This window comes from Excalfactoria chinensis, chromosome Z (genome assembly GCF_039878825.1).
Source record: "Excalfactoria chinensis isolate bCotChi1 chromosome Z, bCotChi1.hap2, whole genome shotgun sequence".
NCBI lineage: Eukaryota > Metazoa > Chordata > Aves > Galliformes > Phasianidae > Excalfactoria > Excalfactoria chinensis.
The window spans coordinates 65,484,500-65,502,374 of record NC_092857.1 but is presented as its reverse complement, the minus strand read 5'-3'; the positions used below and the strand labels follow the sequence as shown (position 1 = coordinate 65,502,374).

Here is a 17,875-nt window from a genome sequence, read left to right as displayed (position 1 = left end):
CCCACAAAACTTGAGCAATCATGATTTGGTTTTGATTAACATTTAGGTGACTGTTGCTCTTCATATGGCCTCTTCGGAGAGACCATCAACCAAAAGAAGATCAGCCATCTTGATGTAAGAACATCCTAGGACAAATATCCGATATAGATACTTAAACTCCAGATGGAGCCCTTGCTTTCTGCTCTTACTGAATGGGAAGACAAGTCTTCTCCAATTGCTATGCTTTTTTCCTTGCTTCACTATTTCAGAATCATACTGGAAGTGATACTAGGCAGACAGATCTGCACATCTGCTAAGATACTGCCATGCTTCCGAGGATCTTAGTTTTAGTTTCTACAGTGTATTCTTTCTCTAATGCAGTGATCTTCTGACTGAATACTCTGGGAACCCCCATTTTGACCCAGCTTGATGCCATTACAAAATATTATGGAAGCGTTTCTACTTCAGCACAGTAGCAATGTGAATGACTCCGTTTTCTGAGCCATGGCTCTTTCTCCCTAAGTCAGGCTATTCCCATAACATCTTGGTTCTTGCAAGTGCAGACACAGTCTCAGAGTCATGAGGGACACCTTGTTATCCGTGTGTTACCACTAGTCTGTACCAGACATGCCTGGAGATTCAGACTTACATTCACCATGCTGTTCTCAAGTATCTCACAATGTCTGGTGAGTTTGGACTGGTTTATCTCCGATGTCAAACTACAGCTTCCCACAGAAGAAACAAAAGAGCAAGAAGAGACTGTATGTGGCAGCAAAGGTAAGGACAGAGCCTGCTGCTGTGTGAGATGCCCTGCACGCTGGCAGAGCAGCAGGAGTGCCCTCAGCCACATGGGAGCTTGCCTCTTTTAGTGTATGACCTATTAAATGTGCTCTGTGCCAGAAGGAAGAAGACATGAAATGCCGTTATGTCAGTAATAGTTCAGTGCTTAAAAGCAAAGCAAGAACTATAGAAATATTTTTGGATGGGAGGCAGGAAATACTGAAACACTATTGTAATTCTCTACATGTTGCAGTAAGTTTCCAGATAGAAAGCTGACAGGATGTGCACTCCTCCTTATGAAGTGAGCAGAATCTGATCTTTATCCAGTTGAAAGAACAGGATCAAACGATTTTAAAATAGGTCTGTGCTCCAAGAGCTAATTTCTGTCAAGAAAAGTGTGTATGTAATGTTTCAGTTTCAGCTTCTCTGTCATTAGCCTGGGTAATTACTTGCCCGAGTCTCTGGATAGCTAATTGAGTGAGAAAATGGCAGAGAAAACAAGTTGATTGCGCACCTCTTCTGTATGTCTGGGAAAAAGGTGTAACTCCTCTTCAGACCCTGGTTTCTATATGATCCCATTTTATTGTGGAATCACTCCACAGACTCAAGCAGAGAAATTCCTGGTTTACACTTGTGTAATTAATCGAGGATGCACTGTGTATGTTTTCTCATACCTTGAAAAAAGGGGATGAATGTTTCCTCCTTGTGAGGGGGGAATTAAAAGGACAGAAGAGCAGTCTGGAGAAAGGTTGCGGCTTTCTTCTTATCAGAAAGGTTCATAGCCCAGTGATAATTATAATTGTATTAAATACTGGTTTGCTGTGGAGCAGAGCAGGCACTAAACTGTTAATTATATCTGTCAATTAGCCAAACAAAAACTGTAGAAGGGGAAGAAAAAATAAAGCTTGTGTCATTTTATGTATCTAATCAGACACCAAGACTATAACAGCACTTTAATGGAAGGATATATTTACGATGTGGTTTTGGAATTGCAGCAGTAGCAGTATCCGTTTCGTGTAGTTTGCTGCAGAAGCCTTTTGGCATTGGGATTCTCAGGCTTTAGAAAGTGCCAAAAATTATTTCCTTATTTAGGAAAACGCAAGTACTCACTGTGCTGTGAGCCATGAAGAGGCAGGATGAGGACAGACATGGACCTGTATTAAAAGGAAGGTGTGCAGGGAACATGCATTATTAAACTTGCAAGCTAAGCTGCACACAGGACCCTGTCATTAAGAGGCAAGAAGGGGTGGGGGAGTGAGTTCAAGTTAAGCCTGGATATTCTAATGTAATTTGGAAGGGAATGCATAGTAGTCTAAATGATAATGGTTTTTGACAGTTTGATATGTATTTATAGCTGTTGCCAGCTCTGCCTGAATATTATATAGGATTATCTGGGATTTTCTGGGTTTATCACCACAGGCATGCAGGATTAACAACCTGATGAAGTCAAAAAGAATTACTCAGCCAATCCAATCCGTGTGCTTACCTAGCGTCCTTCACACAAGGTCCCAGTACACAGTGTGAGGAATAACTGCCAGAAAGGACAGCCAAGTAAAAATCTGGTATTGAGGCTCAAAATCATCTGTGGAGCTGGGCTAAGGGGTATCTCCTAATGAAAATGGTCGAGGGGCCAGGGCCTAGAAAAGGAGTGGGGACTGCTTATCAGCAACACCAGTGTTAGCAATAAATACATCTGTGACTTTGTTGGTGCTTGGAGCTTACATAGTGAGAATACAAAGAATGGTGCAAAGTCCCAGAGGCAGATGGAAGACAGGTGAAGGGAGCTTCAAGGGAAACTTCATACCAGACATATAGGATTTTCCTGTGGGACAAAACAACTTGTTGGGTGTATATGCAACTCTTGTGAGATAATCCCAAGGGGAAACGGTATCCATGAAGTGTGACAAAAATGTGCATTTACTTAATGCCTTGAGGTTTTCCATGCACATCTACCACAAATAGTTACATAAAGTCTGGCTGTCTACAAAATTGAGGACAGGAGTGTTAAAAAAGGTGATGTCAGATCTATAACCAGAGTATATGTTTTACAGTAGAACTGTGGTGACAGCTTCTGTACCAAAAATGAAAAATTTAAAATACAGTGCTCATTAGTGTTATCCTTGCCTTTGTGGTCCAGCTTAGCCTTTTCCATACTTGATATGTTTTAAGCTAGTACAGAAAACAAGAAAATGAGACAGTGGTTGTGAATAATCTGTGTGTTATGGGGCGGAATATAGAAGACAAAGTAGATTCACTGCTTGAGAAAAGCTGACAATAGCGGCATTATTGCTGGCATAGGAAAGCACATTATTTCCGGCTTAGTAATCGTTGTGATTGCTGCATTTGGAAGAAAAACTGGCTGGCCATTTTTTTTTTTCCTTATAAAATCAAACTTTTTAACATGCAGGTTTTGACATACTCTTAAAAATAGCAGTGGATTACATGTATTCCTTGAGATTTATTTTTGTCAGTTTTCAAAGAAGTTTTTTCTTTCAGTTGTGTATTAATGACTGATAACCAAACACCATTATAAAAGCTTTCACTGACAAGAAGAGACTCAAGAAGTGTATTTCCAAGGCTGCTGGATAATGATGTTCTGAAGGTTCAGAATGATTGTGCTGACTCATGGAGATTGAAAGGGCTTTTTCTGCCCAGCTGCATCTGGAAGACTGCTTTGGATTATTATCTTTCTGCCTGCCCTACATACTGTGCTGAGTAGAATTTGTAAACCTTCATAGATGGTCAGCAGAAGGACAATAATGTGGGATCCATATTCAATTGCTTTTCTGTAGATCCCAGATTAGGAACATTACTTCTAGGTGTACAACTATGGAAGAAAATGAAGGCTTGTTAATGGCACAGGTTTTATACTTGTTCTCCTCGCAAAGGGTAAGAATAGCTGTGAAACGGTGTGGTTGAGAAATTTCCTGTAAAAAGTAGCAGTCAGAAAAATATCACTTTTATCACAGTGCTTCCTTTAAGTAATATTGAAACTTTGTCCTCTTGATTCCTTCCAACTCCCTAAGTCATGTGAATCAAAAAAGACCCAACCTGCCCATTCAAACGTATTCAGTCTTTTCCAGTTTTCTTACAAAACAGAAAGATGTTGGCATTGATTTTTTATTTATTTATTTTCAGCACAAGGTTTTACTTTTAGCACTTTGCCATTTCTCATGGAAAAATATTATTTAGATACTGACCAGGTCATGCACTCTTTACATGAGAGCAAAGAGGCGTTTCATGATTCAGCTCAGAACTAATTTTGCAAAGTTTTACAATATTTGAAGTATTTTCAGGAAATTTCTCTCCAGTAACAATTCTGACCATTGTCGTGGCTTTACTGTACACATCCCAAAGAGGAGTACCCAGCAATATCTATCATTCATTTCTCTTTCTGGAAGAAAGCATTTGTTGGATTTGTTCCCGTATCTATGCTAGAGTGAGCAAGGATAAGTAGGTGGCTTTTGTGCTTTGAATGGGATGGTCTGGAGCGGAGTTGATCCTTAAGAGTCAGCCCCTGAGAAAATGCGTTTCATACAGAGGAGCTTTACCATTGAGGTCCTCATCGCTGATGTGTACATTGTGAGCGAGCTCTTATGTTCGTAACGTGGTTTTGTAAATACACAATGCAGTGCATGTGAATGGATGCACAGTCTTCATTTTCAACCAAGAACCCACACACAATTACAGAATCACAGAATACCCCACATTGAAAGGGACCCACAAGAATCCAGCTCAGTTCAATCCAATTCAGTCCGACTCACTGAAGCAAAACATACACGAGTATACATGAACACAGGAGTGAGCACATGCATACACAGGCACAGAGTCCCCTCAATTTTATGAAGCTGACTATAAGGTTACCAGGTTAATAAATGGAGCATGAATTATTCATCAATCTGCACTTTGTTTGGATCTTTTAAATTACAGCTGATGAAATGGTAGAGCTGTAAGCTTCTACCATTCTTAGAAAACCAATTTAATTGCAAACAGACATTAAAGTTTCTCCCCCTCTTTTAACCATTTTCTGTTTTAATGAAACTAAAGGTAGAAGCTTAGGTAAATTTCCATAAAATGCAGCTAATGAGATACAAGGTACATTAATATTTTACAGGCCTGAAGCACACTGGACCATCGTGAGAGAGCATAATGCAAAGAATGTAAGCACACAAAAGTGATCTCGTATTTGCAGCACACTTTATTTAACAGATGCCTGTATTGCAGAATTTCCTATACTAACAGATGGAAGTTGAGAATATTCTGGAGCCCACTAAGTGGAAGCTAGGAAATTCTTTTGTGATGCTTCTTGAAAACAACTCTTATTTTATTCAAGGTGAATAAAGAGATAGAGGAGAAGAAGCATATTTGTTGTCATGAGTTTGTTTTAAGAAGAAAGGATCTGGAAGAATCTGATGTCACTTTTGTTTCTCTTTCAGGATATGCATTTTCCTTAATTTTATTAAAAATGCTTATAGAATTGCATAACAGTTGTATAAACAATATTTATATAACTGTGCAAATAACCACTTACACAGTTGTTTGTTTCAGTGTATGTAGTAAATAATGACTTTTCTACTTGTTTCTTATGCAAAAATAAGATCTAAGGGCAAGGCTAAACTGAAAATGAAAATAAGTGAGCCGGATTTCACATGAGGTAAACAGGTCTTCTTTTGTAACAGTGTAGAAAAAATATATATTTGTTTACACCAAGAGAGTTTTACACTTTTGTAATGGGGGAACAAATAGTTAGGGCACAATGATGGTATAAGTAGATGCTCCATTCCTCTCTCTTTCCTCATTCTACAAATGCATATAAAGGTTTATACTTGTCCTACCACCTCCGCTTTATCACAAATATGAAAATATTCTTAATGAATGGATGTACCACTGGGAACTAATAAGAAACAGTACAGAGCAGAAGAGCTCCCTCTGCATTATTCAGGAAGATTAATTCTCATTTGGGCAGAAACGATGCTGACTTTCTAAACAAGTGAGTCTCAACTCACCCCTTAGGCAAAGCTCAGAGCTGCTGCTGGTGTGCTGGTGAACTCCTGGTACCTCTCCATAACACCAGCCAAATCCATTTTTTGCATGAGCCATGAATCTGAAGGCCAAAGTACACTATTTTAGGAAGCACTCTTTTACTGCTTTTTATTGTTTGTTTTAAAGGCCACCTTGCTTATGCTTTTAAGTTTTTGAAACACAAGGTGGCCTTTCTATATGGAAACACCAACCTGTGCTTTCTTCCACCTTAACCCTGTATCTAGCACAACAAAAATACCACAACACTGACTGCGTTAACTAGTGAAACACAAATATTTTGCCTGTTTTGCCATTTTTAAGTCATTCTCTAGCTCCCAGCCCTGAAGAATGTGTGTCATGGTTTTGCAATGTTGTAATTTTGCTATCAGTATTCCACATCATAACATCATGTTAAGCATAGATAATTTTGACGAACCTGCTGCTCACAAAAGACAACTGAATGTCCCAGAGAACACCACGGTCAGTCATATGACACGGACTCTATATAATCTCACTTCAGTGCTGGACTCGCTCTCTTGGATCCTGCCAGCCATGGGGGAGTGTATGGGAGCGTTCCAGCCGTTTCGCCTAGAGTTACAGTAGGCCTCTCGGTTTCGGGACTCACTCTCTCTTATTTTACTTGATTCATTAGCCTTAATTCCAATTATATTGTATTATATTGTGTTATTCTGTATTCTGATATAGTATTTAGTAAATAAGTGTGCCTCCTTAGATCATTGCCGCTGTATTTATTTCCTTTTTCCCTGTTTTCTTTTCCTTCTGGGCCAGCGGCCTGCGGGCCGACTGCCCCCTTGTCATGGGTGCCGGTAGATTTTAGGGTAACCTATGACAATGTGAAAGAAATGTCTGAAATTCCCAAGCAGCAGGATGTATCCTATTATTGTAGGATATTCTACCAGTGTGCCTACAACTTGAGGTGACCAAAAGAGGTGTTTTTGATGACCCCTTGCTGATCAGAACTAGTGCAAATTGCATCTCCATTTAAAATGTTCTGTTTGTTCTGGTTGCCTTTGCGGGTGAATGCCTGAAGAAAGAGCAAAAGCCTCCAGCATGTGCAGCAAAGCAAAAGGTGTGTGGGGAAGAATGAGTGCAAGCAGTCTGACTTCAATCGCCACCATAATACTGCACCTCTGAAAGCACAAAGAATGCCATCGATATTTCCATGTGGTTGTTGTTTTTGCAGTGATTTGCTTGCATCTAAGGACTCAAACTAAAAAAGGTATTCACCAGTCAGGGCGAACTCATTAGCATGAAGCACATAGGAAGCTGTCACAGGAAGCTACCGGTTTAGGATAAACAGAAGAAAAACTGCATTTTCATATCTGCCTATCTCTTCAGTTTCTAGTGCCAAAAAAGAAAATAATAATCACCAGAAGAACAGAATACCGAGCCCACCTTACACATCATCAGCCAAACTGTCAGCTGAGTTCAAGCTGCCAAGTATTTGTAGTGGCAGACAACTTAAGAGGCGAAAAGATCGCAGCTTGATTTTTCAGCTCCCTGGCGGAGCATGCTGTCTGGCAGCAGGAAAATGCATCTTCTAGCTTTTAAATTGAGCAAATTAGATATGAAAGAACACTGAAGTAGAACAAATACGGAAGCTGTCACACACGATCATTTCTTAGGAATTATTTCAGTGACAGTTACTGAACTTAAATCGAGGCTGAAAACACCATAAAACCATCACTCTTTCAGTTTATGCGTTTTTTGAAGTTGCATGTCTCTGGAAAAGATAAGGAAGCTATTCTAAGGTTTGCAGAGATCCACGGGGATGTGTTAAAAGACAGCGCAGTGCTGCAGTGCACACAGCTAATTGTGAAACAGATCACGATGGACGTCTGTGTGCTCAATTGCTGCCTCATGGAATGAGAATTAGTAGTAGACCCATCAATGATACCCACTCCTTTTTTGTTGCTTGTTTTTCTTGGGATGTGTCTTCAGCAGAGAGGGGGAATCAAGCAGCCTTCTTCCTTTGCTTTGCGTCCCCTCACTTTGTGACTTGACACAGTTGTAGCTCTTGAGTGTTATCTGAACAGAACACTGCTTTTATGCTACCGTGCACACAAGGTGATGTGGCAGAATGTGCTTGCCAGGGAGGTAGTGCTTTCTGCAGACACTAAGTCAGATAGATCTCTTAGTTATAACCTTTAGAATGATGAGAATTTATTTTGGGACATTACACTAATCCTGGTACTACTCGAATATGTCTGCAGTGCCACAGACAAAGTATATCTTTCACCTATAGCAATGGCAAGGGCTCTGGCACACCACAGAAACTATGGTATTTTGCATGTTTATGATCCCTGGGGAGTCTGCTGGCTGATGGTTGATACAAGGTCCTGTGCTGACATTAATGCTACTTTTGTTATCTTTCTCCACAAGTTAAAGCAAGGTTTGCTAGGCTTATGTTTTCTGTAGTTTTACCTTACCTTCTCTGTGTAGGCACATGTAACAGGCAATCTACTTTATAGAATGCACTTATCTCATGTACAGGCTGTTATGTCTAGAGGATCAGCGTCAAAGTTGGCATGCAGAGATAATAAGCATCATGCCATTTGTTGCAGTTACTTCTTTGTCAGGTAACCGGGATCTATTTTATAATTACATTGAAATAAAAGTTTGAATTACTTACTGAGTTGGAAAGGGGAGGACCGGAGCCCTTTTTCAAACAGCCAGTATTTGCATTTGTCCTGTAAAACAGCACAGGTTTTCTCTGTACAGAGATGATTTCTCTGCATAGCTGAAGGGAACTTACTCCTGGGCGTTGGTTTTGGGAAGGAAAGATGTGACAGAAAATTGCAAATAAAGATCTATTGAGAATTATCTTTGAGTTAACAAAATATTTTCAGAATAAGAGCTTATTTCTCAATAAGTAATTCAAACTTTTATTTCAATGTAATTATAAAATAGATCCCGGTTTCTGTTTTGTGCTCCTCAGCTGCATCACTGTTCCTTTTCCATTCCATTTGAACTGGAAGAGCTTATCTGGAGCTTATACTATAAGTCTTCCTAAGGATCAGGTAAGCCAATTATTACTGTGTATGTTTAGACAAAGACTTACTCAGTCACCCAGACATGTATATTTTAACATATACATGTCAAAGCAGCTGAAAAATGCCAATAAAGGGGAAAAACAAACAAACAAACTAGTTTTTTTGTTTGTTTTTCCATGCAGATATCCCCAGATGCACAAAAACATGTGCAATAAATAAAACAAATGACGTGCTGTGAAAAGATAGCTGTTCTGTGTGCACAGCTCTTGGTCTGAACTGGCTGGATGCTATGGGTGAGCTTTGGGCAGGAGATCAGGCTAGAGACCCTTGGAGATCTCCTGTCCTCTAGCATTTTAACTGCTGTGCAGGTAACCATTTTCCAAGACACCCACACAGAGACAATAGAAATGCATTAGACAGCAAGCCTAAATTTTTGCTATTCATTTCTCCAGTTTCCTAGTAATCCCCATTATCTCCTAAATTTTCCTCTATAGTTGCACTAACCAGCTCGTCCTCCTCCTTTTCCTTAAAAAAAAGGAGACAGGTAAAGCTAGTAGAGACTCCTACAAGGCTTAGAGGTTTCAAGATGATCAAAATGTACCTTTTGTTAGCTGGAGAAATGTTGGTTTTCCTAATTGTACCAATGAACTAACTTTTAGTTTCTTCTCGTATTATGCTTGGTTTTTGTTTGTTTGTTTGTTCTGTTTTGTTTTTTTTTCCCTCAGACAACTGTGCTATTTTTCATATGCCTGTTAAATCATTTTGTGCTCTTGCTTTACAACACATCATTTGTGTCACTCTCTTTACTAACACAGTGCCATTATCTTGCCAGTCAGCAGTGACAGATGGTTTATGCAGGATTCACTATATCATTGTGCATGGGCACGAGGGAAGAGCAGCTTTGTTGCCTGCATGTCCTACCTTGAACTTTGCCTCAGTGGATTATTTGCTTGCACGGCTTTGCATTTGCACCGTGCCTGCAAGGAGCAGAGTGCATGTGCCAGCAGAGCTGGAGGAAGAAAGGTGTGAGTCACTTATCCTGTGCCAAAGAAGACATTTCTTTGAGGAAGCCCTGAGTGGAGTGAGAACTGAGTTTCCAGCCCACAGCCTGCAGTCACCTCTTGGTCTTTGGATCTGTTCCTTTTCAATCGCAAGACTGGCTTTTCCCCAGCCATAACCTCCCACACAACAGGCAGCCCTTTCCTAGGAGACTCCATACTCTTTCTGCCCTCTTCTCCATCCCACCCACTGCTCACCATTTCCATCTAAATGGTGTCGTTTAACCACATCCATCTGAGCGACACAGATTTCTCTCTTTTCTCATATCAGTTGTAGGTAACCAGCTGTTTGGTGCCTGACCAAATAAGCTGACACTGCCAGTAACTGGTGTTTGTCTGTGAAGTGGTGAATTCTTTGTAATACTTGTGCAGTCTCTTATATGTAATATTTATATTATATTAAATGATATTGAATTGAAAATGCTATAAATACACTTATGATAACCTTTATTGCTATTTTTCACCTACAGAGACATTTTTCTTTCCTATGTAATGTGACAGTGGAATGGCGTTGACAGTGTCTGCCCACTTGCGGCCATTCTGAAACAAAAGCAGTGCAGAACTTTGATATTAGTCCTTGCAGCATCAGAAAAGGGCAATTTTGATATTTTTGGAGCACTGGGTCTCAGCAATGTTGCCAGTATTACTAGCATGATTCTGCTATTGATGTCAGGATGCAAGATTTGTACAGGAGTGTGCGCTGAAAGAAGAAAGAGGCCATCCTGAAGAGCTGGGCAAAATTGCATTCTCAGAAATCTTTCAGTCACATGAAAATATTATGTTTGCATTGTAACTGCACTCGGACAAAATAAACTCTTTTCATAAGACCGTTCTGCAGTTAAATTCCGTCAGTTCTTAATTTTTATTTATTTATTAGTTTGTGTGTGTGTGTCCGCGCACAGCATTGATGGGAATTGATGGGAATATGAAGCAATTTGGATCAGTGACCGATCCTTTCTCAGCTTACCAATGCAAAGTAATGTGTTGTTTCATATCTAGGTTACCTTGAGAGAAGACACTGAGAAGGAAAAGACTGAAACAGATGTGTCTCTTCCTTATTTATGACGGGTTCATTGGTTCTTTGTTTGGAAAGTTGCACGCTGAAAAAGGATATCAAAGTATTAGTTGAAAAATAACCCGTTGCATCTAAAATGGAAATGGAAATCAGTCACTCAAAGGGTGTAGATACAGGTTTCTCAAGCCAACATATTCTATTTAATGGATTGTATGGATGAATAAGAACAAGATTTTCCAACTGTAATGGATGTTTCTGGGTTGATGGGCATTACCAGTAAAAGATAAACAGGAAAGGAAATACTGGGAAGTGCTAATGAAGAAAATTACCATTTTTGTCTTATGGTTTATTGAGATGTGCAATATGTAGGACATTATACAATACACAAAACAAAAGATCAGCACATGCATTTTCTGAGCACACACATAATAGAGCACACAGAAAATTCCAGCAAAGATGGAAGAATGCACACGTGGTTTTATTCATATTTGCACAGTGGTTTGGTTCTTGATACTTGAACACAGAGAAACATCAAACATTTTCTAGCACTGGAAATCAGCTATGAAACTGTAAATGAAAGATACAGATGTTTTAATGATCCACTGGACTTCAGACTCAGCATGTATGGGAACTTTCTGTAGACAGTCAGACAGACATGGGCAGAATTGATCTTTCTTCAATCTGTCCATAAAAACATCCCAGACTTTTTTACTGAGCTACTACTTATTAGAAGCTGCAAAAAGGTAGATAGGATTTATTTATTTTCTATCACTTGGAGGTGTGGGATAGATAAGTGCGCAGTGAGGTGGACGGGGAACTGACAGAGTGGGAGAGCTTAATGTATTGTGATCAGCAGCAGTGTCCAGTTGGAGGCCTGTAATTAGTATTGTTCCCTGTGGGTTGAGACTGGGTCTGGTCATGTTCAGTATCTTCATCAGTGATCTAGATGAAGGGGTAAGGTCCACCCACAGTGAGTCTGTTGCTGGTACATAGCTAGGTGGAGTGGCTGATGCACTAGAAAGCTGTACTGCTGTTCAGCAAGTTCTGGGCAGACTGGAGAGCTGCATGGAGAAGAACCTGAAGAGGTTCAACAAGGGCAAGTGTAAAGTGCTACACTTGGGGAAGGAATAACCCCATGCATCAGTGCAGGTTGGGGGCTGACCTGCTGGAGAGGAGCTCTGCAGAGAAGGACCTATGTGTCCCGGTGGACAATAAGTTGGCCATGAGTCAGCAGTGTGCCCTCTTGGCCATGAAGGCCAATGGCATTCTAGGGTGCATCAAGGAGAGCATGACTAGCATAATAATAATAACTTCTTTAGCAGGGGAACTGGACTTTATGATCTCCAGAGATCCTTTCCAACCCCTAGAATTCTATGATTCTGAGTGATTTTCACCAATCAGTTATTTTGTTGATTGGATTTAAGGATTATTATTATTACTAATAATACTACTAATAATAATTCTTAATTTCATCTTGGAGGTTTAAATATTAGATAATTTTCATTTCCCCTATTTTTTGTTTTATTTATTTTTTCTTTCTGTTTGATCACAACAGGGAAAATGAAGCAGAGGAAAAGTTGAAACCAGGAAAATATCTTTATATACAGCAAGCTTTAAACACATAATACTGTGTGTCTGTTCTTGTGGAAAGGGTATTTTAAACCTTCCTCCTCCCCTTTAAATGAGGACATGTTTTCCTGTGCTGTTATTTACAAACACCTGCATCCAACAAGACATTTTGATTTCTGATGCAGTTTTAAATATTTTTATGAAACTAGGAGGTGGGTGGAGAAGAGTATAAATCATCTTGATTCACTGTGCATGCCTCAGCAAGAATGAACTTTTAAGAAAGATGAGGAGCCTCAGTGAGGAAGGAAATATATAGGGGAGTAAAGGAAGGTTAAAACAAGTGAAGGAGACCGTAATGAAAAAGCAGTTATGTGAGAAATTGATAAGCGTATTGTACTTTCACATGCTGATGACAAGAAGCACTTAAAATAACTTAATTATTTCCAAGACTGTAGTTGTTCTGAAGTAGTCTGTACTGCATGAAAATACTCACAGGTCAAGAATTAAAAGTACTCTGCTTCATCAATATTGATGCCACGTCAGTTTTTCTTTTCTCGTACAGGGCATCAATGTAACTTTGTTCTCATATGCCAAACAGACATGCTTCGTTATGCACCTGAAAACAACAAAACAATCTGTGCAGGCTGTGAAATTGCCAGTTATGAAATGCTTGCACAGTGTTTTCACAAAATATGGAAACTGAAAATCATGAATTGAAAATTGAAAATATGAAAACCAGAAGCACAAGAGGTTATGCTACCTCGGGTAACTTTTTAGACCTACAATGTCTTCAGATAGCTGAGGAGGAGGCAGCGATTACTGCCCTGCATAATTTATAATGTGCCATTTGAGGCCATACATCTTTAACTTCTGAAAGGATTCCCAACTTCTTGGGTGTCAGGGAGGTCTTCAGGAACCAAAGGTCCATTCCACAGACAAACTGTGCTTAATAAATGGTAATCTGCAAGTTTGAGCATTTTCTCAATCCAAGATTTGTATTTAATTTGTAAGAGCATAACGCAGAGTTCTAAGAACAGTTCCTACAGCATCACAGGATGTTCCTACAGAAAAACATGACATTACTCATTTCCTTCTGTGTTAATTGTCTTTTCGTTAATAATTCCACCTGATATTCAGGGTCTCAGGCTCTGAAAGAATATTAAATAGATATTTACTTTACTTGTGTGCCACTGACAGAGCTTTTTAAGCACTGTAGTTGAAAAATCCATTAATACTTCATTCAGAGCTTAAGAATACAATTTCTGTATCCTTCCTGATTTTTTTGCATCCTTTGGGGGAAAAAACAAAACAAAACAAAACAAAAAAGATTATAAATGTTGCAAATAATGTAAAATTTTATGACTCAAGTTATTTGTGTACTTCTTCATAAAGAAATGATCCATAGGTCCAGACAGTTCACTCCACTGACAAAATTCCCTTTGGCTTAATGGAGAAAGCTGCTTCTAAAAAGACAGAAGTCATGTGGAACTACCCATTATAAAGTAATTTACTGGGAAGTTATTGAGATTTAAATATCTTGCAGTTCTTTCCTGTGGTTAGCATGATCCATGAAATGATTGCTGAATCCATACTATGCCTTGGGAGAGAGCACGGTAGGATAACAAACAATGAGGAAATCCTGCAGAGATGTTAAAATTTACAGACTTCCTAGTAAGAATGCACTGTGACAGAAGAAGGATGTTGTCTACCACACAAAATAGGTAAATATCTTTCTCTCTGCTTGCAAAAAGAAAGCGGACCCATTTATTATGGAAAACTAGCCCCAACTGTTTTATGACAGCTTTATTGTGCTTTTTTTCATCAGCCTTCCAATACATTTATGATGACAACACCATTAACCCCAACAGCAATTAGCATTATATTACTGATGTGCATTTCCACCTGCAAAATAAATGTTAGGCTTTCTTTGCCTTTGCTTGGAGTGCTGTGAGAAATAAATGCTCGCTCCATTTTTTCCCTTTGTTCTGCATTGGCTTTTCTTCACAAAAGACACATTTCCTTCTTCTGAAGAACAGCATTTTAATCTCTGAGGAGATTATGCTGTGTGTGCTGGGAACTATTGCAACCTTACAGAGTGGTGTGCTGGTAAGCCACTCTGTTTTCAGAGATGTTCGAAGCAGGCAGTGTACCTGACTCTGTGAAGTCATGTTGAAAATCTCAGGCTGTACTATTAGCCATCTTTTGTGTTGGCTCTCTCCTTGTAATTGACCATGTCTGCAGGAAGCAGCCTGGCTCTTGCTCATATTGCCATTTGTAGCTGCTGTATTTAATACTTCAAAGAATCCAGAGCTACCCCATGGATCACTAATAAATCCACTCCAAGCTGAGGGGTTCAAAGGTCTTTTCTGACATTTATTTGTTTGTTTGTTTGTTTGTTTATTCTGTTTGTATGAGGAAGCTTCAGACAGGAGGTGCTACTTCTCAATCCCAAGGAAAATCAAATGAGGCAAAATGTGCCACATAGGTCAGAAATACTTTGCTTCTTAATTGAAATACAGCACAAATGAGAGGAGAATTAAAGCTGCCAAGAAAGATACAGTTCACTTGGGATCTGTAAGAAATAAGTAATTTCAAAATATGGGAAGAAATCCAGTTTTTAGTCCACCAAAGTCCCCAAAGTGGAAAAACCCCAAATCTCAACATCCCACTGTTTATGAAGCAGTATTTTGAAGAAGCACGTATGCTAAAGGGATGGCAGAATAAGCTATCAACGTCACTGCATTTTGCCTAGCCTTATGAGAGGTGGATACCTGAAAGGGTCTAACAGACATCATTGCACAAACTGCATTTGCAGCTACTGATTCAAAAATTAGACTTCAGTTTAGCATCGTTATCGTTCTTTTCCCAAGATTATTATTTTGACCTTGTTGTTGACCAGCATTACTCATCATAGCTGGGCTTGAAACATGAAATAAAAAGGACCGCACGTTTATTTTGGTATGGTAGTTCAATTCAGGTATGATGCTTTGTTCCAGTAAAATGGTGTTTGGTGTCATTTTTTATTTCTGATTAACAAATAGCCTTAGTGGGCATTTGTTGAAGAAGTCAAAGAAATGAGCAAAATTTGTCGTGTGAACAATGAAAAGGCCTGCAATAGTTTCAGGTGGAATGTTTCTGTGACAGAAATGCTTCTGATATATAGCATTCCTGATAAAGTTATTTATGCCTTGTTCTACATTAATGCTCCTGGTAAATCAGTTCAGAATGTATCCTCCTTATTCAGCTCTAAGATGATTCTTCACTTTGATACGGCCAGAAGGGTGGTAAAGAGAAAAAATGGGAAACTCATAGGTACATAATTTGATCCCCCTTATAGACTATGTAAGCATCAATGCTGGTATCCTCTTCTATGTGTCTATGTATGTTCAAATATGGAAATATGTTTCTGAGTCTGTATGCGTGCACATACGTGTGACTGTATGAATTTCCTCAAGGGATGATTTCCACACATGTAGATGCTGATCTAAAATGCATTTTGCTGGTTGATTTTCATTCAGTCTGCATCTAATTAGAGGAGGCATGAATCTCAGTCTGTATGTACTTCAGCACTCTATTCCTATTCACATAAATCTTTCATTTTAAGCATAATTTGTGCTCCTGTTGAAACCCCTGGGTTTTGATCCCATGATAAATGTCATCCATAAGCTTAAATATGTTGCTGAAATGGCAGTGCTTTCGTTGGCATAAAACACTATTAATGCAATGAGAAAGAGAAACAAAGCGAGCTGTTATTAAAAACAAACAGAGTTGATATTTATTTATTCTGTGGAATTTACTGTTGCAAAGAACACACACATACACACACACAATAAAAAAACCATGAAAAGTCCACAGGCCATTTTTTCCAATTATAATTGGTTGCTTTGCGAGTAGCTTAACAATATCAGAGGGATTGTTCAGTAATTAAATATCAAATCCAGTTGGGTACTGAAATATCATCAGAGCTGCTAGGGTAATCATTGAGCAAGATTTAGTGCATTAAAATAGACTGCCTGGGTGTTCAAATTGAAAGACAGGCAAAAGGTGTGGTTATTTTGCAAAAATGTCGACAGCATTGGGACGCCCGGGTAGCCATCCATGGCTAAAAGTGGCTGGTTGGACCATCTATGACAGTGTTCATGCATCTGATAGAACACACAGTGTGAGACATCCACATATGCACAACAGAGACACCAGCGTTACAGCAGAGCGTGCTCTGCTTCTGCCTGCTCAGGGTAAGGGTGAAGATAATACATTAAGGACCAAAATATCTTCGGAGTGGGCTCCGGAGACATTCAATAACAAAATATATAGTAGGGGACGTACTTTACTGGCACTCATGTTGGATGAAGATTGTAAGTTAGCCATTAAGACTAAAATGTGGATATTGTCAGACAGTTACAAGGCAAATCTCTCACTGAAGCAGAATACTTACATTGATTTCTGGTGTTGTGTTCTGGGATAAGCAGAAAATAGACCAAGCCAAAGAATGCATCTAGTGGTTAAAATATACTAGGGTCTCTTGGGGACACAGAGAGTTCCCACCTTTACGACCATCAGCAGATCTCACCATCCCTGATTCACAAGTGCCATCTGTAAGCCTGTAGTCATAACACCCAAACATCCACTTTTACTCGATATCCACATCTCAATATACTGAGTGTTAATTTTAGAAATGAATCTGAACGTGCTGATTGTTTTTCATTGTTGTAGGTATGGTGGTGGGTAAACGAAGTCGGTGAAAATGACTGAACCAGGCCTTCAGCAGCAGTCCACAGACAGCTGTCTTCAGTGAATACTCCTCCCACCAACGCATCAGGACAGCAGAATCCTTTGCAGTATACACTGATTGAAACATATTGCAGATGCCTGGGGAGCATATATGTTTACTCCTGTTTATTTAAGTTCCTGGTACTGAATAAGAGATTGTCCAAGATTTTGAGAACTCAAGAATGATCCATGTCTTGTGATGCAAAACAAAGTGATATTTGTTTTTCAGAAATGCTGTTACTCACACTTTCAAGAGAAATATATTTATTTTATTGCTGCGTTTCTAAAAGTTGTGGTGATTTTGTCAAAAAAAGGAAATGCTTTTTATAGGCTTATGAGCTCTGGTAGAATACAGTGGCGTTTCGATTAAGTCATTTCAGTAATTTTAAAGTGCTTCATAAAGCCTTCATAGGAAATGTCAACAGTTTGACTTCACATCCTCCCTTAGAAGGAAAGAAGAGCACAGTGTCAGAGTTGAAGCATATGGGAAATTCCACATTTTGAGCAACTTTAGAGTTTACTGCTCAACCTGATATGGCTTTAAAAGGCCTGATTACAGATACTGGACACAGAATCTGTAGTTAAAAAATCTGGAAATGCCTGTCTTCTGGAGTGTTGTGCTCTGTGTGAGGAAATGCATCAGTACTGGAAGCCAGCACACACAGCCT

At 39.2% G+C, this 17,875-nt stretch overlaps 1 long non-coding RNA gene across 1 annotated transcript in view; it reads left to right on the top strand.

Annotated features, from left to right (window-relative positions):
- The window catches only part of LOC140264652 (uncharacterized), a 46,461-nt gene extending 28,905 nt beyond the window's left edge, over positions 1–17,556 (top strand). Inside the window, exons 2-3 of the long non-coding RNA XR_011906067.1 lie at positions 8,741–8,822; positions 17,151–17,556. This is a non-coding gene — a long non-coding RNA (uncharacterized lncRNA). The remainder of the gene's footprint in view (positions 1–8,740; positions 8,823–17,150) is intronic.
- The last annotated feature ends 319 nt before the right edge of the window (positions 17,557–17,875 follow it).